Source organism: Pseudorca crassidens, chromosome X (assembly GCF_039906515.1).
Source record: "Pseudorca crassidens isolate mPseCra1 chromosome X, mPseCra1.hap1, whole genome shotgun sequence".
In the NCBI taxonomy this organism is placed as follows: Eukaryota; Metazoa; Chordata; class Mammalia; order Artiodactyla; family Delphinidae; genus Pseudorca; species Pseudorca crassidens.
Window position 1 is genome coordinate 44,607,740 of NC_090317.1, and position 23,531 is coordinate 44,631,270.

Here is a 23,531-nt window from a genome sequence, read left to right on the forward strand (position 1 = left end):
TAGAGAAGTTCCTTTAGCATTTGTTGTAAAGCTGGTTTGGTGGTGCTGAATTCTCTCAGCTTTTGCTTTCTGTAAAGGTTTTAATTTCTCCATCAAATCTGAATGAGATCCTTGCTGGGTAGAGTAATCTTGGTTGTAGTTTTCTCTCCTTCATCACTTTAAATATGTCCTGCCAGTCCCTTCTGGCTTGCAGCGTTTCTGCTGAAAGTTCATCTGTTAACCTTATGGGGATTCCCTTGTGTGTTATTTGTTGTTTTTCCCTTGCTGCTTTTAATATGTTTTCTTTATATTTAATTTTTGACAGTTTGATTAATATGTGTCTTGGCGTATTTCTCCTTGGATTTATCCTGTATTGGACTCTCTGTGCTTCCTGGACTTGATTAACTATTTCCTTTCCCATATTAGGGAAGTTTTCAACTATAATCTCTTCAAATATTTTCTCATTCCCTTTCTTTTTCTCTTCTTCTGGAATCCCTATAATTTGAATGTTTGTGCATTTTATATTGTCCAAGAGGTCTCTGAGACTGCCCTCAGCTCTTTTCATTCTTTTTTCTTTATTCTGTTCTGCAGTAGTTATTTCCACTATTTTATCCTCCAGGTCACTTATCTGTGCTTCTGCCTCAGTTTTTCTGCTATTGATCCCATCTAGAGTATTTTTCATTTCATTTACTGTGTTCATCATTGCTTGTTTCATCTTTAGTTCTCCTATGTCTTTGTTAAATATTTCTTGTATTTTCTCTATTCTATTTCCAAGATTTTGGATCATCTTTACTATCATTATTCTGAATTCTTTTTCAGGTAGACTGCCTATTTCCTCTTTATTTGTTAGGTCTGGTGGGTTTTTATCTTGCTCCTTCATCTGCTGTATGTTTTTCTCTCTTCTCATTTGCTTATCTTGCTGTGTTTGGGGTCTCCTTTTTGCAGGCTGCAGGTTCTTAGTTCCCGTTGTTTTTGGTGTCTGTCCCCAGTTGCTAAAGTTGGTTCAGTGGGTTGTGTAGGGTTCCTAATGGAGGGGACTACTGCCTGTGTTCTGGTGGATGAGGCTGGGTCTTGTATTTCTGGTGGGCAGTTCCACGTCTGGTGGTGTGTTTTGGGGTGTCTGTGGACTTATTATGATTTTAGGCAGCCTCTCTGCTAATGGGTGATGTTGTGTTCCTGTCTTGCTAGTTGTTTGGCATATGGTGTCCAGCAGTGTAGCTTGCTGGACGTTGAGTGAAGCTGGGTGCTGTTGTTAAGATGGAGATCTCTGGGAGATTTTCGCCATTTGATATGTGGAGCTGGGAGGTTCCTTGTGGACCAGTTTCCTAAAGTTGGCTTTCCCACCTCAGAGGCACAGCACTGACTCCTGGCTGCAGCACCAAGAGCCTTTCATCCACACGGCTCAGAATTAAAGGGAGAAAAAGAAGAAAGAAAGAAAGAAAGAAAGAAAGAAAGAAAGAAAGAAAGAAAGAAAGAAAGAAAGAAAGAAAGAAAGAAAGAAAGAAAGAAAGAAAGAAAGAAGGAAAGAAAGAGGATCAAATAAAATAAAATATAGTAAGTTAAAATAAAATAAAGTTATTAAATTAATTATTAAGAAAAATTTTTTTTAAAAAAGAAAAAGAAAAATAAAGGACGGACAGAATCCTAGGACAAATGGTGAAAGCAAAGCTATACAGACAAAATTTCACACAGAAGCATACACTTACACACTCACAAAAAGAGGAAAAGGGGAAAAAATAATCTTGCTCCCAAAGTCCACCTCCTGTATTTGGGATGATTCGTTGTCTATTCATGTATTCCACAGATGCAGGGTATATCAAGTTGATTGTGGAGCTTGAATCCGCTGCTTCTGAGGCTGCTGGGAGAGATGTCCCTTTCTCTTCTTTGTTCACTCAGCTCCCGGGTCTCAGCTTTGGATTTGGCCCCGCCTCTGCGTGTAGGTCGCTGGAGGGCGTCTGTTCTTCGCTCAGACAGGCCGGGGTTAAAGGCGCTGCTGCTTCGGGGGTTCTGGCTCACTCAGGCCGGGCGGAGGGAGGGGTGTGAATGCGAGATGAGCCTGCGGCGGTAGAGGCCAGGGCGATGATGCACCAGCCTGAGGCGTGCCGTGCGTTCTCCCGGTGAAATTGTCCCTGGATCCCAGGACCCTGGCAGTGGCAGGCTGCACAGGCTTATGGAAGGGAGGTGTGGAGAGTGACCTGTGCTCTCACACAGGCTTCTTGGTGGCGGCAGCAGCAGCCTTAGCGTCTCATTCCCGTCTCTGGGGTCCGCGCTGTTAGCCGCAGCTCGTGCCCGTCTCTGGAGCTCCTTTAAGCAGTGCTCTTAATCCCGTCTCCTCGCGCACCAGGAAACAAAGAGGGAAGAAAAAGTCTCTTGCCTCTTCGGCAGGTCCAGACTTTTCCCCGGACTCCCTCCCGGCTAGCCATGGTGCACTAACCCCCTGCAGGCTGTGTTCACACTGCCAACCCCAGTCCTCTCCCTGCGAGCCTCAGCTCCCAGCCCCACCCGCCTCAGCGGGTGAGCAGACAAGCCTCTCGGGCTGGTGAGTGCCAGTCGGCCCCGATCCTCTGTGCGGGAATCTCTCTGCTTTGCCCTCCGCACCCTTGTTGCTGCGCTCTGCTCCGTGGCTCCGAAGCTGCCCACCTCCGCCACCTGCAGTCTCCGCCCGCGAAGGGGTTTCCTAGTGTGTGGAAACCTTTCCTCCTTCACAGCTCCCTCCCACTGGTGCAGGTCCCATCCCTATTCTTTTGTCTCTGTTTATTCTTTTTTTCTTTTGCCCTACCCAGGTACGTGGGAAGTTTCTTGCCTTTTGGGAGGTCTGAGGTCTTCTGCCAGTGTTCAGTAGGTGTTCTGTAGTTGTTCCACATGTAGATGTATTTCTGGTGTATCTGTGGGGAGGAAGGTTATCTCCGCGTCTTACTCTTCCGCCATCTTCCCCGTCTCTCCTATTTAGAGTTTTTGAGTGTATGTCTTTGTATAGCTTTTTTGTGTATGGTTGCTTTTTGTAGCACATTATATATATATAACTTACCACGGTCTACTGGAGTCACCATTTTACTAGTTCAAATGAAGTACAGAAATTCCATCTCCCTGTATGTCCCTTTATCCTAACCCATTTATAGTATAATTGCCTTAGTTACTTCATCTACATACATTTAGAATTATATGATACAGTATTATAATTCTTGCTTCAATCATCAAACATAATTCAGAAAACTCAAGAGAAGAAAAAATGCCTACTGTGTTTACTTACACATTTGCTTGCTGTTCTCTGTCTTCCTTCCTGATGTTCAAATGCTCCTTTTATCATTTGTTTTCTGTTTAAGGAACTTCTTTAGCCATTCTTTTAGAGTATATCTGATGGTGACAAATTATTTCCCTTTATTGGAGAATGTCTTGATTTATCTCCTTCATTCCTAAAGGATATTTTCCCTGGGTGTAGGATTGTGAGTTGACAGGAACGTTCTTCAACCAGAAAAGAAATAATGAAAGAAGGACTCTTGGAGAATCAGGAAGGAATAAAGAAGAAGAGATAGAGCAGAAATATGGGTACATGCAATAAGCTATCCTCATGAATTTTATAAATTATATTCATTGATTAAATATATTTGCTATCAATATGATAGATATTGTGCTAATACGTGACTATAAAGGAATTTGCTAATCAGTAGAGAGAAGGACATAATAGACCAACAACAACAAAAAAATCACCTGAAAAGTAAAATGCATTTCCAATAAACATCTGGAGAGACACCAAATCACATTAACTGATGAAATACAGATACGGAGAGTTATAATTAAAAAATAGACTGTACAGAAATGTATTCAAGTAGTTGCAAAACTGAAAAAAATACAAATATATAAAATATTTATAAATACTTAAAGGTAGATAAACACATCTGTATACACAGAAAAATACATCTGGAAAATATTTACTAATGTATTTACAATGGGTATCTGTAGGTCTATCTTCTTATAGATGGAATATATATAATTATATATATTCCATCTATATATAGATGGAATATATATAATTTGATATCTAAATATACTTTTAGCTGCTTAATATTTTGTAATTAGGAAATTTTATTAAGAGAAATGTAATAACTAATAACCACTGACAATAATTTTACATATATTTATTGTTTTAGAAAATTTTTCACACTGTACTGTTTCATTAAAAAAAAAGATCACAACTCTTGACATGACAGTTTATCTGTGTATGTGTGTGTGTTTCTGTCTTACACTTCCTTCACCCCAAAGTTTCACACAGTCTCATATGAAGATTTCTCCTTAGCTCATTCGGGGGCTAGGCTTCCTTTCTGAAGGCGTGGAGCTCAGAAAGAGATTACTGCCAGGGGGGGTTGAAAATTCCACTGAATTGAAAATTGCACTGAAGCCCAAGTCTCCACTTCATTCCCTCACCTTTCAAAGCCTCCTGTTCTGAGACTTTCAGAGCTACAATTATAGCTCTGACCACCAGGGGGCATCTATCTACACTGAATACTTTTTTTTTTTTTTTTTAAGGAAAGGGCATGACGTTTTCCTTCCTACTCTCATTCCGGTGGTCCACCAAACTCTGTTTGCAATTTCCTTTATATATTTTAGGTCTGTTTTTTTGGGGTTTTTGCGGTACGCGGGCCTCTTTCTGTTGTGGCCTCTCCCGCCTCAGAGCACAGGCTCCGGACGCGCAGGCCCAGCGGCCATGGCTCACGGGCCCAGCCACCCCCCGGCACATGGGATCCCCCCGGACCGGGGCACGAATCCCGTGTCCCCTGCATCGGCAAGCGGACTCTCAACCACTGCGCCACCAGGGAAGCCCTTAGGTCTGTTTTGTTTGACCTCTCTGGGATGTGCTGGAGTTATTTCCTGACATGTGGCTATTTTCTGTTCTTTCTATTACTTTACCCTACCTTAAGAAAACTCCATATATTGCAACAAGAATTTATTAAAGCTATGCAGGGCAGGGTCATCCCCATCCATGGAACTCAGTTCCAGTCTCTTTTGTCCCCTGTAGCATCTGAATGACCTCATACAAGCTCCTGAAACTCAGTAAGCATCAGCAACCACAGAGAGGACAAGGGCCTGGTGATTCAGGGTCCTCTCATGAGGAATACATGAAGGAAGAAAATGTAATGCAGCAGGCTTACATGCCTTTGGAGTTCCCTGGATTTATAGCTACAAGTACTTGGGACCTTGGCTTCTTAACTGCAGTTGGTGTCCTCTGCAAGTGTGCCTCAGTTGGAAATGATTTCCTGGGTGTTAGGCTGGTAGCAAACTTAAGCGGCAGTAATTACAGGAAGTTAAGTCTCCTCTGACTCCCAGGGCTCTCCTCCTCTATGCCCTTGGGGAAGGGACTTCCGGTTAGGACTCCATCTTCTGTGGCCCTGAGACAGAGTTTGGGGCCTGCTGTCTCCTTCCTTGGCAGCCCTCTTTGATATTCTCCAAACCTCCAGCACCAGACCCACAGATTCTCTTCACGAGCAGCCTGTGAGGACGGTGGTGACAGATCACTGCCTTCAGGCCACCGGATGGGTGAGTTGGTCAACATGAGACCTTGTCCTCAGATCTCCATAGGGCTGGAGGGGTTCTGAGTTCCCTCCGTAACCCAAACCCACAGGACCCCCAACAATCTGACCCCCCTTTAGAGAAGGGGTGGAGAGGGCCCAGGCTGACTAGTTTCCACTCTCTTGAGGAAATGGGCCAAGTAGGCTCTGACACACCCATCCTGACTGCACATGGAAAACCTCCCCTCCTATGGAAATGGCCATGGCTGAGGTGAAATTTTCCCCCTGGTTAGGGAAAAGGCCTGAGTCATGTGACCTAGGGCTTGGAGAGTGGAGACGGTCCCCTAATTGGGGGTGGGGTTAGTATAAGCTAATATTCTTTGGATTTATACTAAAGGTGGGAGAGGGTCAGGGAACCCATGGTTACCCTTGAATTTTCACACCAACCGTTCAGGGTATAATATATTATCCCCATAGAGGTGTCTCCAGGCTTGCTTTATGGCCCAGCATATAATCTATTCTGGAAAGTTTTGTGTAGTTAATTGTTATGTACAGTGTTCTATTTCAATTAAGTAAATTTTGTTACTCATGTTTAATTTTCTACATCTAACCAAATTTTCGTCTGCCTGTTTTATCTGTCACTCAGTGAGTTATGTTAAAATGTCTCACATGACTGTGGATTTGTCTATTTCTCCATTGCTTTTATCAATTTTCTTTTATTATTTATTTAGGCTGCGTTGGGTCTTTGTTGCTGTGCATTGGCTTTCTCTACTTGCGGTGAGCGGGGGCTACTCTTTGTTGTAGTATGCGGGCTTCTCATTGTGGTGGCTTCTCTTGTTGCAGAGCATGGGTTCTAGGCACGCAGGCTTCAGTAGTTGCAGCACACAGGCCCTAGAGCACGTGGGCTTCAGTAGTTGTGGCACATAGGCTCTAGGGCACACAGGCTTTAGTAGTTGTGGCGTGTGGGCTCAGTAGTTGTGGCTCATGGGCTTTAGAGCGCAGGCTCAGTAGTTGTGGTGCACGGGCTTAGTTGCTCTGTGGCATGTGGGATTTTCCTGGACCAGGGCTTGAACTTGTGTCCCCTGCATTGGCAGGCGGATTCTTTTTTTTTTTTTTTCGGTATGTGGGCCTCTCACTGTTGTGGCCTCTCCCGTTGCGGAGCACAGGCTCCAGACGCGCAGGCTCAGCGGCCATGGCTCACGGGCCCAGCTGCTCCGCAGCACATGGGATCCTCCCGGACCGGGGCACGAACCCGTGTCCCCTGCACCAGCAGGCGGACTCTCAACCACTGCGCCACCAGGGAAGCCCCGGCAGGTGGATTCTTAACCACTGTGCCACCAGGGAAGTCCCTCAATTTTCAGATTGCATATTTTGGCTCTATCAAGAGGTATATAGAAATTTAGGATTTAATTAATATATTCTTGATGAATTGATCCTTTTTTCTCTAGTAATGGTTTTCCTTAAAGTATACTTTTTCTCTAATTAATAAAGTTTTACAAACTTGATGTGTTTTGACCCTTTTGGAAATTTCTCAATCATGATTTCTTCAAATATTGCTTCTCCACTGTTCATGTTCTTTGCCTCCAGGGCTCCAATTAAACATATCCTGTTAAATCTTTCCCCCTTTCTTTTGGGATTGCCACCTATTGCCCCCAATCACCACCTCAGACTCAGAGCCACTGAGCCCCATCCCTAACTCTGCAGCTGACTGTGAACAGACAATATGATCCTCCCCAGCAATCTCTTGATATCCAGAGGCTCCACTTTGACCCTGGTATGGCTACAGCAGTAATTGTAGGGCAGGTGAGGGCAGAGGGGTCTGTCTGGGAAGGATGCTCAGGGATAGTAACTTGAGGAGGTGCTGGTGCTAGAGCGGAACCAGCCAGGAGGCTCTCAGCTTCTGTTTCCCTCCTCCTGGCTTCCTGGAGACTTGATGACCTGTGATATTGGAATGGCGGGAAACCCTAGAAATGGCATGGCCACCTCCCTGCAGATCCATCCAGGGAATACGCCCAAGATGAGGACTTAGGCCCAATGCTGGGGCTGGTGGAGATGGTGGGAGAGTTTAGGTAGAAGAGGCAGATTGGTCTCAAGTATCCCCTGCTGGCATCCTCACTCTCTTTCCTCATCATAGCTTTTGTCCTTGGACCTGAGCAGCAAGAAACCCTACCAGCTGCACGGCCTATCCAACACTATGCCGAATGCTTCCAACACCAAGAACTTGAACCTCTCCAACACTGAGGTGAGGTGTGGTACCCAGTTCCATCTTTGAAGGGAAGGTGGGAAAGCTAATAGGGTGGTGACAGAGGAAGGGAAATGGATTTGTAAGGAAAGGAAGGGACTAGGGGTGCACGGCCATCCTGGCTTTGTTTCTCTGGTCCATGTGCTTCCTCCCAATAATTACAGGTGAAGTCTGCAGGGGAGATGGACAAGGGCCACCGGCTGGAGCCAGAAAGGATGTGTGTAGACAGAAGCCCCCCATGCACCACCTTCCCTGATAAGTCAACCAACATAAGGTCAGATGTATTCTCAGTTGCCCGCAGGATCCTGAGCTACACATGACAGTGCCTGTTTGCAGGGAGCAGCTGACCTGGTCCTATGGGAGGACCACAGTCCCTATGCTCTCCTCTCTGTGTCATAAAGTTGAAAAAGTTTCAACCAGCATCCAATGGGCCCCCAACCCAACATGTGCATATTTTCCATTCCTGCCTGGGATGCCTGGGCCATTCCAGGGCAGGTGATGGAAAGGGTTGCAGCAGGGGTGCCATTTCCCCTTTCTTTTCTCTTTTTCCAGACCCCCACCACAGTAGAACTTCTTTCCCTTCCCTTTGTTTTCTCTCTCTCCCTTGTCTCTAGGCTCTTATGTCTCTCTCATCTCTCCCCTCCTACCTTCACTCCCTTTCTGTTTTCATCCCCCTCCATCACCCTCCCTGAGCCCCGCCTCACTCACCTCCCTGCCCCAGCATCCTGGGCCATCCATGGGGGGAGTCCAGGTCTTGGTCCAGGTCTTGGCAGAGTGCTGGACCCCCAGTGAGGTAGCAGAGCCCTGGGCTCCCACTCCATTCCCTCTTCTCTCCACAGCCTTCAGTGGGGCCCTGGAGGAAGGAAGGGAGGGGAAGGAAGCCCTGCAGCATGGGTTTGAAATGCTGGTCCCTGTGGCACTGGAGAAGGGAGTCCGAGTAGCCTGGGTGGGAGCTACCCAGGCGAAGGAGAGGAAGGGAGGGAGGGAAGGAATATTAAAGTGAAGGTACTGAGAGAGATGAGGAGACAGTGCCTTTCAGACAGTAAGATGACAGATGCTCAGTGCTCAACAGGCAAGTGGAGTGAAAACCCCTAAAATCAGGAGCAGAGGTGGGCAAAGGGTGCTGCTGGATTGGCCAGAACACACTGATCTCTGTTTATGGTATTACTGTTTTAACTCAAAGGAAGCATTGCAACCTTGAACTATCAACCACCTCTTCTCTATTTTTGGTTTTGGACAGGCCATCAGAGAATGTTTCCCGAAGTTGTTACGCCTGGTAAGTGCCTACGTAAATCATTGTCTCTTATGAATGTCGGTGGCCTCTGCACCTGCCTTCAAGCCCTTTGGGTCTTGCCTAGATCACATATTAGCATCAGAACCTTAACCATTTTGGGGGACATGGACTCCTGAAAATGACGTGGATATACTTGCTGGAAAAATACCCATAAATACACACACGCACACACACAAGTTGAATATAACACTAGAGACTTTCAGGACCTCATGATGAAGACATCCACTGTAAGCTTTCCCACGGAATTTCCAGGGCCCTTTCACACCTGACCTCTGACCCTCACCCGCCTGGGCCCATCCTTTTCCCGGATCATCCAGGGCCACTCCCTTGGTCTCTACTCTTGACTTCTTCTTCCTTTCTCCAGGATGGCCAAGAGTTACTGTCACCAGTTATCAATGATGTTGACACCCCCTACGTAATAAAGCCCTGAAATGTGAGGGAGAGGATCAAACAACATTTGGGGTGTTGTGGGGAGGCTTTATCCACTGCTTACTCTCAAATGCCTTTTGATTCCAGGAAAGCTATAAAGGATCTGAGACACTGAAGAGTATGATCCTTTACTTCCTGCAGCAGTAAGTACCCTTGCCACCATGAGGAATAGAGAGGGCTGAGACTGGGCCAGGCCACCCAAGCACAGGTCTGCTCACAGAGACTTTCATGTCATATTTGGGGCTCAGATCATACAGACAGCCTGTCCTCATTGCTCTCCCACAGGTATTACTTGATCTGTGACTCTGGAGACCGATATGGTCTCCTCGGTGCTTATCACCACAGGGCCTACTTCTCCCTGACGATTCCCTTCCACCCCAAGGACACAGCCCCATGAGTATCACAACACAGGCTCTGCTCCCAGGCCATGTGGCTCCCCAGCAGACACAGGTCAGCTCTTGCAAACACCCACCACCCACTGTTGCTCTTTGTCTCCTACAAGCAGCTTGTGTGAGTACTTCAAGGATAGCAGGAATATGAAGAAGCTCAAGGACACTTGTGAGTGGGTGATGAGAAGACTGGGTTGGAAAGGGCAGTGAAGGAGTCAATCATAGGGCCCAGGGCGTGGCAGCCCCTGACCTTCGCTCGCTTCCCCTCCCCTCAGACCTGCGGGTCCAGCTGCTGAAGCACACAAAATGTGTCATTGTGCACATTCTCTGTGTGTTGCCCAAGACTCAGCATGACTTCAGGTCCTTCGTGGTGGATATGTGGTTCCAGACGGTGAGCGCCTGCTTCCTCCCTCGGGTGGGCCCAGGAACCACAGGTGGGTAGGAGGTGGAGGTGGTGACTGGGCGCCTGGGCTCTTCCCTTTCAGGAAACGATGTTCTGCTTCTCTGTCAGCGGGGTGTTCAAGGCAGGTGAGTGTGTATAGACCCACACCCCAGATGCCCCACTGCTGTATCCCCCTGGCCAGGCTCACTCCTAGAACCACCCAGCTTCCCTGACCCCTTCCCTTCCCTTGCATTTCCTTTCCATTCCTTCCCCTTCTCTTCATTTCCCTTCCCCTCCCCTTCCTTCCCTGCCCTTCCCTCCCATCCCCCCACTCCCCTCCCCTTCCCACTCCCCTCCCCTCCCCTCCTCTCCCCTTCCGCACTGTGTTCTCCTGCCCTCAGGCTTCCCACAGACAATCCAGGTCTTAGCTGTATCCATGCCTCTCTGCTCTGCACACCCTGGGCGTTGGAAATTTATAAAAGGAAGATCATCACTGACACCTTGATTATGTGGAAGAGAGTTTGACTGGACAGAAAGAGTACTTAGGAAATCCATATGACGTACACCCATAAGAAATCATGTCAGTAGTCCCTTCTTTTTTTAAAAAAAAATTTTCTTTTTCTCATTTTTTTAAACATCTTTATTGGGGTACAATTGCTTGACAATGGTGTGTTAGTTTCTGCTTTATAACAAACTGAATCGGTTATACATATACATATGTTCCCTTCTTTACAAGCCCTTGCAAGCTCAGTAGAAGGCCAGAAAAGAACAGGAAAAGGTTCGTCCTCCAGCTTAAATTTCCTGTTGTCTGTCCTCTCTCCCATCGCTTCTTTTCATCCTTAGATTCCTTATGGGATAAAGTATGACAGGACATGGCTAATGAACTCAATCCAGAGACATTGCAGTGTCCCCTTCACTCCAGTGAACGTAAGACAGGATGCCGAAGCCAGACGCTTGGGCACAGGGAAGGGGGAGAGAGAGACCTGGTTCAGCAGGGTCTGCTGGCTTCTGAAACTATTGCTGTTGCATTCAATCCCTGTAGTTCCACTTTGTGAAAAATGGGGCTCGATTCTTTGTCCAGGAAGCTAGCACTGCCTCTGCATTGATGGATGTCAGCTACAAGATTCGTGACGAGGAGAGCCGAAAGCTGTGTGTCGAGGGCGTTACGTGTACCTCTTCCTGAGGAAGGAGTACAGGCCAGGGGCTGGTTTTCTTCTTTGGAACTAGAGTTCCTGGTGCTTACCCCACCTCTTCCTGCAGATACCTGTCTTTGTCAGCCACTCTGCTATTCCCTACACTGTGTGGTATAAGTTGAAGCCAGAAGAAATGGAGCAGCTAAAGGTAATGCAGATGCAAGGCATGTTGTGTGCCAATGCTCAGACCCACCTCTCCTTCCTCCAGACCCCCGTCCCCCTCGCCCCCAATTTCCCTGCCACCACCACAGCCTCAGAGCGGCTCTCTCCATCTCTCTCTCCGCAGCTGACCTTGAGCAAACGATTTGATGTCTCCCAGCAAACTCTTGACCTCCAGAGGCTCCGCCTTGACCGAGGTATGGCTGACAGCAGTAATTCAAGGGCGGGTGAGGGCAGAGGGGTCTTCCTGGAGGGAAACTTAGGGATGGTAACGTGGGGAGGGGCAGGTGCTGGCCCCACACCCCACTCAGCCATCTGATTCCCTCCCCTCTCCTTCCTGAAGACTTGTTGGGCTATGATATTGATATATTTCTGAATCGAAGAAGCTGCATGACTGCCACCCTGCAGGTCATCGAAAAGAATTTCCCTAAGGTGAGGCTGTAGGCCCAGTGCTGGTATTAGGGTAGGGGGTGGAAGAGATGGGGAGGAGGGCAGATTTGTCTCCAAGGTCCTAGATAGTAACCTTCACTCTACCTCTTCTTGCCCCAAAGCTGTTGTCCTTGAACTTGAGCAACAACAAACTGTACCAGCTGAATGGCCTGACATTATACAGAAGGCCCCCACGGTCAAGATCCTGAACCTCTCCAAAAATGAGGTGAGAAGAGGGAGCCAGGTCAAAGTTGGGTTGAGAGTGGGGGGGGTGCATATTAGTGGCCATCAGAGTGATGACAGGAGGCAGGTGAAGGTACCTGTGTGGGAGGGAGGGGTCTGGGGGTGCAGGGATCCAGATGTCCCTCTTTCCCTGGGATTCCTTTTCCCACTTCCGCGCCATATTTCTCAGCTGACGTCGATGTGGGAGTTGAGCAAGATGCAAGGGCTGAAGCTTGAAGAGCTGTGGCTGCAAGGGAACCCATTGTGTGACACCTTCCCAGACCAGTCCACCTATGTAAGGTCAGTGTGAACACCCTGTCACCCTTCTTGGTGACCTTCACCCATGGGTGCCTAGACTATCTGTGACAGTGCCCCTTTGCCAAAGGTGGCAGCCCTGGTCTTCTGGGAGGATCACAGGCCCCACCTTCTGCTCTCTCTGTGCCTATCACCGGTGAGGAGTTTCCTTCCCCTGACCTGCTCACCTCTGCAGGCGCTCTGGGGTCTGTTTCCAGCTCTCTGCGCCCAGCTATATTCCAGCAAGACCTCCCAAGAGTGTGCCCCAAGAAGCAGGGCTTCTCCTCCTCACCAGGACCAGGAGCGACCAGCCTTGATCCAGATGCTGGCGCCCTGGACTGAGAAGGGTCCTCCTGTCCAGGGCTTCTTGCTGAGAGAAGCCTTCCTTCTTCGTGCTGAGATGGGGTTTGCCTCCTCCGTTCTGAGAGGGGCCCTCTTCCCCTTCCTCCAAATGGATCCCCCCTCCTCTCCCAGGTTGACATGGGGGCTTTCCTGCGCCATGCTGAGGGCTGAGGCCATGGGTGGCTGCTGTCATGACATCCATTCTGCTGGCCCAGTGCCAGGAGCTGGACCCTCCTTGGGAAAAAGCAGGGCTCCCTGAGTCAAGGGGCCAGACGTGGGCTCACGCCAGTGATCAGAGGGCTTCCTGAGGCAGGGGTGGAAGGCAGAGGGCAGAGGTGGTAGAGGAGAGAGAAGGACAGGCCTCTGAGGGGCACTTCCCATCCCTCCCTGCACACGTCACATCATCCCGCCTGGTCCTTCACAGGAGCCCTGGGCAGCCTGAGACAGGTATGATTCCTCAGATAAAGAACCAACTCAGACAGTTGCAGGGGTCATCGGGAGAGAAGACGGTGATCATCAGAGGGGGCCACGGATCCTCAACCCCATACTGAGCTGGGACCTGACCCTTTCCTCCTTCTGAGGAAGATCTGCCCCCATGGCTGCTCGGTTTCCCATGCCCAAGTCTGGCTGAGCTCACACAGGTGACATAGTTTCAGCCAGCATCCAGTGGGCCCCCAGCCCAACATGTGCATATTTTCCATTCCTACCTGGTGTGTCTGGGCGATTCTGGGGCAGGTGAAGAGCCGCAACAAGTGTGCCGTTTCCCCTTTCTTCTCTCTTCTTCCCTGACCCCGACCATGGGAGAGCTTCTTTCCCTTCCCTTTGTTGTCTCTCTCTCTCCCCTGTCTCTGTGCCCCTATGTCTCTCTCATCTCTCCCTTCCTACCTTCACTCCCTTTCTGTCTTCATCCCCTCCATCTCCCTCCCTGAGCCCCACCTCACTCACCTCGCTGGCCCAGCATCCTGGGCCATCCCTGGGGGGTGTCGGGGTCTTGCCAGAGTGCTGGACCCCCAGTGAGGTAGCAGAGCCCCGGGCTCCCACTCCATTCCCTCTTCTCCCCACAGCCTTCAGTGGGGCCCTGGAGGAAGGGAGGGAGGAGAAGGAAGCCCTGCAGCATGGGTTTGAAATGCTGGTCCCTGTGGCACTGGAGAAGGGAGTCCGAGTAGTCTGGGTGGGAGCTACCCAGGCGAAGGAGAGGAAGGGAGGGAGGGGAGGAATATTAAAGTGAAGGTACTGAGAGAGATGAGGAGACAGTGCCTTTCAGACAGTAAGATGACAGATGCTCAGTGCTCAACAGGCAAGTGGAGTGAAAACCCCTAAAATCAGGAGCAGAGGTGGGCAAAGGGTGCTGCTGGATTGGCCAGAACACACTGATCTCTGTTTATGGTATTACTGTTTTAACTCAAAGGAAGCATTGCAACCTTGAACTATCAACCACCTCTTCTCTATTTTTGGTTTTGGACAGGCCATCAGAGAATGTTTCCCCAAGTTGTTACGCCTGGTAAGTGCCTACGTAAATCATTGTCTCTTATGAATGTTGGTGGCCTCTGCACCTGCCCTCAAGCCCTTTGGGTCTTGCCTAGATCAAATATTAGCATCAGAACCTTAACCATTTTGGGGGACATGGACTCCTGAAAATGACATGGATATACTTGCTGGAAAAATACCCATAAATACACACACGCACACACACAAGTTGAATATAACACTAGAGACTTCCAGGACCTCATGATGAAGACATCCACTGTAAGCTTTCGCATGGAATTTCCAGGTCCCTTTCACACCTGACCTCTGACCCTCACCCTCCAGGGCCCATCCTTTTCCCGGATCATCCAGAGCCACTCCCCTGGTCTCCACTCCTGACTTTCTCTTCCCTTCTCCAGGATGGCCAGGAGTTACCGTCACCAGTGACCGTTGATATTGACACTCCCTACATAGTAAAGCTCTGCAAGGTCAGGAAGAGGATCAAACAACATTTGGGGTGTTGCAGGGAGGCTTTATCTACTGCATAGTCTCAAGTGCCATTTGATTCCAGGGAAGCTACTTTGGATCTGATGAGCTGAAGAGCCTAGTCCTGCAATTCCTGAAAGCAGTAAGTATCTCTGGGAAGCTGAGCAAGGGGGGCAGGTCTAGGACAGGTGAGGCCACCTGAGCACAGGTCTGCTCAGGGGAGTTTTCAAGTCTCATTTGAGGTCCAGACCACAGAGATAGACTGTCTTCATTGCTCCTCCTTAGGTACTACTTGATCCATGACTATGGAGACAGACAGGGTCTCGCGGGTGCTTATCACGAGGAGTCCTGCTTCTCCCTGATGATTCCCTTCCACCCCAAGGACCCAGCCCCGTGAGTATGACAGTACAGCCTCTGCTCCCGGGCCGTGTGGCCCCCCAGCAGGCACAGGCCAGCTCCTGCAAACACCCACCACCCACTGTTGCTCTTTGTCTCCTAGAAGCAGCTTGTGCAAGTATTTCAAGGACAGCAGGAATATGAAGAAGCTCAAGGACCCCTGTGAGTGTGTGATGGGAAGACTGGGTGGGAAAGGGCGGTGAAGGGGTCAATCATAGGGCCCAGGGCGTGGCAGCCCCTGACCTTCGCTCGCTTCCCCTCCCCTCACAGACCTGCGAGTCCAGCTGCTGAAGCACACAAAACGTGTCATTGTGCACACCCTCTGTGTGTTGCCCAAGACTCAGCATGCCTTCAGCTCCTTCGTGGTGGACACGTGGTTCCAGACGGTGAGCGCCTGCTTCCTCCCTCGCGTGGGCCCAGGAAGCCGCAGGTGGGTGGGAGGTGGAGGTGGTGACTGGGCGCCTGGGCTCTTCCCTTTCAGGAATCGATGCTCTGCTTCTCCGTCTGCGGAGTGTTCAAGGCAGGTGAGTGTGTGTAGACCCCCAGCGCAGATGGCCCACTGCTGCCTCCCCCTGGCCAGGCTCACTCCCAGAACCACCTAGCTTCCCTGACCCCTTCCCTTCCTTTCCCTTCCCTTCCCTTCCCTTCCCTGCATTCCACCCCTCCCCTCCCCACCTGCCCTCCCCCACCTCCCCTCCCCTCCTCTCCCCTCCCCTTCCCCAATGTGTTCTCCTGCCCTCAGGCTTCCCACAGACAATCCAGGTCTGAGCTGTGTCCATGCCTGTCTGCCCTGCACACCCTGGGCGTTGGGGACACAGGCTGTGGATTTTGGTGGCTCTCATCCCAGATCCTTACTCTGAGAACTTGGGCCGTTACTGAACCTCTCAGTTTCCTCATTTGCACAATGGGGTAGTAGTATCCACCTCTTGGGCGGCTGTGAAAAATGCATCCCGTGAACTTGGGCAGTGGTCGTCAGGGACCCTGTCACTGGGTGCAGACTGCTCCTATAGTTGCCCTCCCCATTCCCGACACCCTGGCCCCTGTGAACAACTGCCCTCTCAGCATGAGTGTCCAGTCACACCCTGACTGGGGACCGCCGTGTGAGCGTGTACAGCAAGTGCAGCTGTAAGGGGTACTGTGGTTTGTTTGCTGTTGAAGTGGAAGGAAGTTCTCAGCGCTGTGTGCGTTCCTTCACCCAGACCTTCATCGCTACCCCTGCCCGCGACTGCAGGTGAAAGCCCTGTTGTGGGAGGGAATGCCCATCCCCACCTGGGCTCAGGGGCGAGGGAATGTGGTGGCAAAGACCTTAGGTTTACTCAGTATTGTGGAAAGCCAGCAGGGGGATCCCAGGAGCAGTGTAGCCTAGTGGTTAGGAAGAGTATGGGCCTGGAATCGGCCTATGCGTTCACTCCTTGACCCAACACTCACTCGCTGTGTGACCTTGGTCAATTCCCATGACCTCTGTGTGACTCAGTGTCTTCTTCTGAGAATGGGGATCAGACTGTCCACCCCTTGCACTATGGTAAAGGGTAAATGCGAAATTGCCCCTGGTTTGGGGATGAACCTATAAATCAAGTGAAGGTGGTAGACAGTCTCTCCAAAGGTGGGCTCTGTGGGGAGGGGCAGAGGTACCAGTTAAGGAACCTGGAAGACAGACACAGGAGGGACGTGGAAGGAATCTGGTTGCTGAGTGCCAGTGGGAGCAGAGTCAGTATTGGGGGTGTGGGTGTCCATCCACCACTTGTCTGAGGCCCCATTTTTCCTTCAGTCTGTGCATCGTGAATGACGAGCTGTATGTGAGGGATGCCGACCCCAGCGAGACCCAGAGTGTGTTCTCCATCCCACTGCCTACACCCACCTCCAGCTCCATGCACCCCTCTCCCAGCAGCAGCAGGACATCATGCAGGCATCCTCCACCCCATCTGAGATGAACCGCTAGTGGTCTCAGAAGTGAGTGCTGGGGTTGCATGGGGATAGGAGGGAGCTGGGAGGAGTAGAGGAGTGATTAATGGGAATTTTCAGGTAATTATTTTAAATCTATTTTTCCTTACAAACGTTTACTTGTGAGAAATACCCTAATTTCATATTAATACATTTCCATGTATTATAAAATACAGGTATCCTATCTTATATACTGTCTTGAAACTTCTTTTATTATTAGTGCCAGCATAGTTTCTTCTCAGTATATGTGAAGCTACATTATTCTTTCTAAGATCAATATATTAAACAATTGAATTCCAGGAAGCCATAAGCTATTATTGATAGGCATTTAGCTTTTCGCCTCTTTTTCAGCATTACATGCAGTGGCATCTGCTCATTCTGGTACATACATGTTGGTAAACTTGAAGGCTTGCTCTTGTAGCATAGATGTAGCAGTGAAGTTGTGTGGTCAAGTGTCTCCAGTTTGGTCCTAAGGGAGGTCATCTATCCTCCCCCACTAGAGGTGCTTTCAGTACAATGACTAGACTATACCAGAACTAAAAATTTCTTTACTCATCAAAAAGTGAATTCTGAGAATTCAGAGATAAGAAGAAATAGACGTCTAGGGTTTCAGGAAGGTGAAGGTGGACAGAAGTCAGGTGCCCGGGGGTTGACACTCACGGCTGCTGGCTCTGCTGACATCCCAATTCTTTCTCTTTACTTTCTTCAGTCCAAGGGCAAAATTCCACATGTGACCCTCATCCACTGACCTGGGATCTTGAGAACAAAACTCTGCAAATGAGCCTTTAGATGTCATTTTCATCCTCATCATATTTGTCACCTCTCTTCTCTTAACTGAAGCCATATCCATGACTAAGCTTGCAGTCCAGCTAATCAGGAAGCCAAAGTTTACCGTGTAGGCCTGCCCGTTGTTTTATATTTTTCCCACACATGATCCTTGTTTATCTTTATATTAAAGAGTAACATTGCACATTGTATGTTGTGTGTCTTGGATTGCTCTTCCCCTGACCCAACCATGAGTTAGTGGGGCCAGGACCAAAAAGTCCCCTCTCCCACATCATCCCTGGCAGTCTCTAGCATTTATATCCGACCTACACAGTGCTTGAAAATTATAGAGTAAGGACTCCATTCCTGGACAACCCTAAAATCCAAGCTTTGCCTCCTGATAACCTTCTCTCCACCACTTCAGTACTCACAAGTTGTGACCGTTCTGATGTTCACTTCTATAAGCAAACATAAGGTATTTAGCAAGTAAAGTACCATATTTACTCCAATAATTATGGATTTCTTAATCATTTAACAGGTCTAAAACTGTGTTAACATTTTTATTAGGTTCTTAGGTTCTGTACCTAAGACGATTTTCCCCACAACTCCTGTGTTGTTTTTTTAACTTTTTTATTTTGAAATAATTATCGATTTACCAGAAGTTGCAAAAAAATGTGTACAGAGGTCATGTATACCCATCACTCACCTTCTCCTAGTGATAACACCTTGTATTACTTTAGTACAGTATCGAAACTAAGAAATGGACATTGGTACAATCCACTGAGCTTACCACAATTTCGCCATTTTACATGCACTCTTTTGTGTGTTAGAACACTTGTGCATAATACTTATATATATAATTCCATGCACTTTTACCAGCAGTGTAGGTGTTCTAACTATCACCACAAACAAGATCAAAAACTGTTTCATCACCACACGTTTCCCTCATGTTAGCCTTTATAGCCACACCCACCTTCTTCCTGATCGCACATCCCTAAACTCTGTCAAACACTATTATAATTTCCTAAATGTCATAGAAATGGAATCATATAGTACACTACCTTTAGGAATGGATTCCTTTCACTCAGCATAATTCTCCTGAGATCCATCCAAGTTGTAAAGTGTGTCTATCGTCTGTTCCTTTTTATTGCTGAATAGGATTCCACGGTGTGAATGTACCACAGTTTGCTTACCCATTCCCCCGCTGAAAGACATCTGGGCTATTTCCACTTTTTAACTATTGTGAGTAAAACTGTGATGAACTTCATGTAAAGGTTTTTGTGTAAACATGAATTTTCATTTCTCTGGGTAAATTGCCCAGAGTGCAACTGCTGTATCATTTGGTAATCGCATGTTTCGTTTTGAAAAACCTGCCATATTGTTTTCCAGACGGCCTGTACCATTTTGCATTGCCTTTGGCAATGTGTGAGTGACTCAGTTTATCCAGTGTTGCCTGCATTTGGTTTTGTCACTGTTTTTTTCAGCCATTCTGATAGGTGGGTTTAACATTTCATTGTGCTTTTAATTTGCATTTGCATGATGGCTAAAGATGTTGAATAGCTTTTCCTAAGCCTGTTTGCCCTCTGTTCATGTCTTTCATCCATTTTATAATTGGATTAAGAGGCAAGAAGTTACCTCTAGAGAGCTGCCCTGGCTCTGGCTAACAGGCAGAGTAAGAGAATGTGAGGCCCCTCGAGACTCACTTTTCTTGACAGGGAGGGCAGAAGTGGGGCTGAAGCTATTAAATGTTCCTCAAATTAGGACTGAACTTGGATATGGAACAGGATTAAGAGGTGGGGGCATCTCTGGGTCCATCTGTGGAGATCTGGATAGGGCAGAAAAAGACGGGGGATATGGGGTAGAGGAAAAACAGTGGAAGGAGGGAGATACGGGGGGATGCCTTCTAAATGATGCTAGATTCATCACTCTCAGCCTGCTCAATGGAGTGCAAAAAACTATTCTCCTAGACGTGTGGTTTTCAACTCTGGATATCCATTAGGATCCCCTCGAATGCTCAGATTCAACCAACTGAATCAGAGCCTCTAGGGATAAGCCCAGTCATCAGTATCTTTAAGGTTCACCCCAGTTGATTCTAATGAGCTGTCAAAATTGAAAACCTTATCTGATGGTGTACTAGGTTGCTATGGCTGCCATAACAAGACACCACAGGCTGAGTAGCTTAAGCAAAAGAAATTTATTTCTCACAGTTTTAAAGGTTGGAAGTCCAAGATCCAGGTGTCCACAGGTTTGGTTTCTTCTGAGGCCTCTCGCCTTGGCTTGCAAATGGCCTCCTTCTTACTCCTTCTTCACATGGTTGTCCCTCTGTGCACACACACCCTGGTATCTCTTTACGTGTCCTAAACTCCTCTTATAAGGAAACCAATCATATTGGATTAGTGTCTACCCTAACGGCCTCATTTTAATTTAATCACCTCTTTAAAGGCCCTATCTTCAAACACAGTCACATTCTGAGGTACTGGGGGTTAAAGTTTCAACGGATGAATTTGGGTAGGACACAGTTCGGTCCACAACAGATGGTATGAGAAACACCATGGTCTGAGAAATTCATCTCCCTTTTAGCCACCTTCCTGGAACTACTATACAACACTTCTGCCATCACCTCATTAGGTGGAAGTCGGTCATGTGACCATTCTTGGCTGCAAAGGAGGCTATAAATGTGGTCTTTTACTGGAAACATTACTGTCCCAAATAAATTTGGGATTCTTTTATTATGAAAGAAGGAGAATAGGTATAGAACATATGGTACACTTTCACACCCAAGGCAGCTAGAAGCACCACCTCAATTATCATGTCCTTTCTACCCAGTTTTCCAACCACAGTTTTCATGGATTCAAACAAAACTGCTGCTTCAGAGACACCTGAGCTCACTCTCCCATCCTCCCAAATCCCATGTCCCAGACTATGCCTGAGTCCTCACAACTTAGCATGCTAAATCTACGTCATTCACTCACTCAGTCATTCATTCAACAAATATTTATTGGTTACCAGTGATATGTGAGGCACTGTGATAGGCACTGGAGATAAATCAGAGCACCTGACAGACAGGGTCATGGTTCTCATGGAGCTCACATTCTACAGGGGTTGATACACTCAAGATTTGAGAGCCATTAAGAAAATAATATGGGAAAATGTGACAGAGAATGACTAGGGTGGGGAAGGCAAGGAAGGATTTTCTGAAGACGTAACTTAGATTTAATATTCAAATAACAAGAAGTACACAGTCAGCAGTGGGAAGATATAGGAGCTGAGCCCTCGAGGCAGAGGGAAGAGCAAGACGAAAGGCCCTAAGATATGGGCAAGCTTGGCAGTTTTAGGGAACAGCTTGTATGCCAGTGTGTATTGGGAGGACAGTGTTAGAAAATGAGGTGAGAATGGTAGGAGGGGCCCAATAACAGAAGGTCCTGTGGGCCATGGGAAGGACTCTGGGTTTTGTTCTTATTATGATGGAGCCATTGGGTGCTTTCTGAAAGGAAGGGAAATTATTATCAAAATCTGCTTTATTAAAGCTCATTCTAAATGTTCCTTGGAGGACAGACTGAAATAGAGCAACTGTAAGATCAAGAGACAAGATTAGGAGGCTACTACACACATGACAGTGAGAGGTTACAGTCTCGTAGACTACAGTCGTAGCAATGGAAGGGGTGAGATGGGGTTTGAGATGAGATGTATCTTGGAAGTACTGAACTTGTTGATGAAGTCCACGTTTGTGGTAAGGGATAGAGAGGAATTAAGTGTGTCTCTTGGAATGTGGGTTTTTGCAGCTGGGTTAGGGCGGTTTTCTTCGATGGGGAAATGAATGGAGGACCAGCTTCGGTGCAATGCCAGGAAACTGACAGTTCTGTTTTGACCATGTCGTTTGTGGAGCCTACGAATAATCTGGGTGGGGAGCATGTGGTTGGATGTATAAGTCAGGAGATCCTAAGAACATTCTTGGCTGTGGCAAAAAAAAAAAACCCCAAAACAAAACAAAAATCAAGCATGCAAGCAAACACACGAAAAACCCAACTGTACAGTTCAATCTGAAAATACAGGTTGATTCCACATATGAGCATGACTCCAGATTCTGGAGGGGATACAAAGACTCCAGATTCTGGAAGGGATACAAAGACATATTAAAAGCCAACTTCACTGAGCTATAATTTATGTTCAACATAATGCATCCATCTTTTTTTTTTTTTTTTTTTTTTTTTGGCTGTGCTGCATGGCTTGCCGGATCTTAGTTGCCCAACCGGGGATCGAACCTGGGCCCCTTGCAGTGAGAGCACCGAGGCTTAACCACTGGACTTAGCTATAAGGCTAAGGCTCTGGCCTGCCAGGGGCTACGAACTGTCAGAGAAGAAAGATATATGTGTGGCATATAACTATCATTCATCCACTTACTCATTCATTCATGCACCTAGTGCATGTCAAGCTTAGTGCTAAGAAGGGAAGATAGGGCCATGAAAAAATTCAGACAATGTCTCTGTCTTCCTGAAGATTAGGAGTCGAAATAGAGAACTGCAAGTGGCTCTGGTTGCTAAATAGTAAGGGAGGTATTTGATGAGATAATTGGGCCCCCAAAAGGTCTAACCCCAGTGCACAGACGCAACTCTTCCCCTTCTGCATGTCTCATAGACAATGCTGTGGCATGACCTAGAACATAGAGCTGTTAGAATAGAATGAGCCTGAACATTCTGTGCATAAATGGCTGAGGAAACAGCTTTCCAAACCTTCCACCCAGCAATCAGCCCTGATTATGCGAAGTAGATCTTAATTTCATTTAATTCTCACAGTTGGAGTTGTATGACTAATTATTTTGTCTCTGTATCTAATTAAGAAGCTGAGGTTAAGAAGGGTCAAGTGTCTTGGAAGAAAATAGCAGATCTATTGATAATAGGAAAGGGTTAGATTTTAAGCTGTGAGCTGTTAACTAGTGTGGAATACTAGTTCCCATCCTTTAGGTCCAGGCTGAGGTAGTAGCAATGGAAATTTCTCAGTCAAATGCCTGGGATTCATTGGCCATTCGAGAATTTTAGGAACTGGAGAAGCTATAGGAAAATGAAAGCCTAACATACCATCCTCCTGCCTGCTCCGCATCATTGCTCCTGCCTCTGCTCTCTTGTTTTCTATGATAACGTCATCTTAACATTAGGTTTTGTTATTGACTGAACTGTGTTCTCCCAAAATTCATATCCTGAAGCCCTAACTACCAGTGCCTCAGAATGTGACTGGATTTGGAGATAGGGCCTTTAAAAGGTGATTAAGTGAATTTAAGGCTGTTAGGGGATACGTTAATCCCATCTGACTGGTGTGCTTATAAGAAGAGGAGTTTAGGACACACAGAGAGACAGCAGAAGTGTGTATACAAAGAGGGACAACCATGTGAAAAAGCAGCAAGAAGATGGCCATCTTCAAGCCAAGGAGAGTGGCCTTAGAAGAAATCACCCCTGCTCACACCTTGATCTTGTACTTCCAGCCTCCAGCACTGTGAGAAACAAATTTCTGTTGTTAAGCCACTTAGTCTGTGGTATTTTTGTTGTGGCAGTCTGAACAGTCTAATACAGGCATTATGAACGTGTTTCAGTAGGTCATGAAGCAGGTAGAGTAGACTGTCAGAAAGG

The 23,531-nt window shown here is 47.5% G+C and overlaps 2 pseudogenes; both read left to right on the top strand.

Moving 5' to 3' along the window:
• The first annotated feature begins 5,093 nt into the window (after nucleotides 1-5,093).
• On the top strand, nucleotides 5,094-10,294 carry LOC137217248 (nuclear RNA export factor 2-like; annotated as a pseudogene).
• A 34-nt stretch (nucleotides 10,295-10,328) lies between these two features.
• Nucleotides 10,329-17,143, top strand: LOC137217249 (nuclear RNA export factor 2-like; annotated as a pseudogene).
• Nucleotides 17,144-23,531: the final 6,388 nt, after the last annotated feature.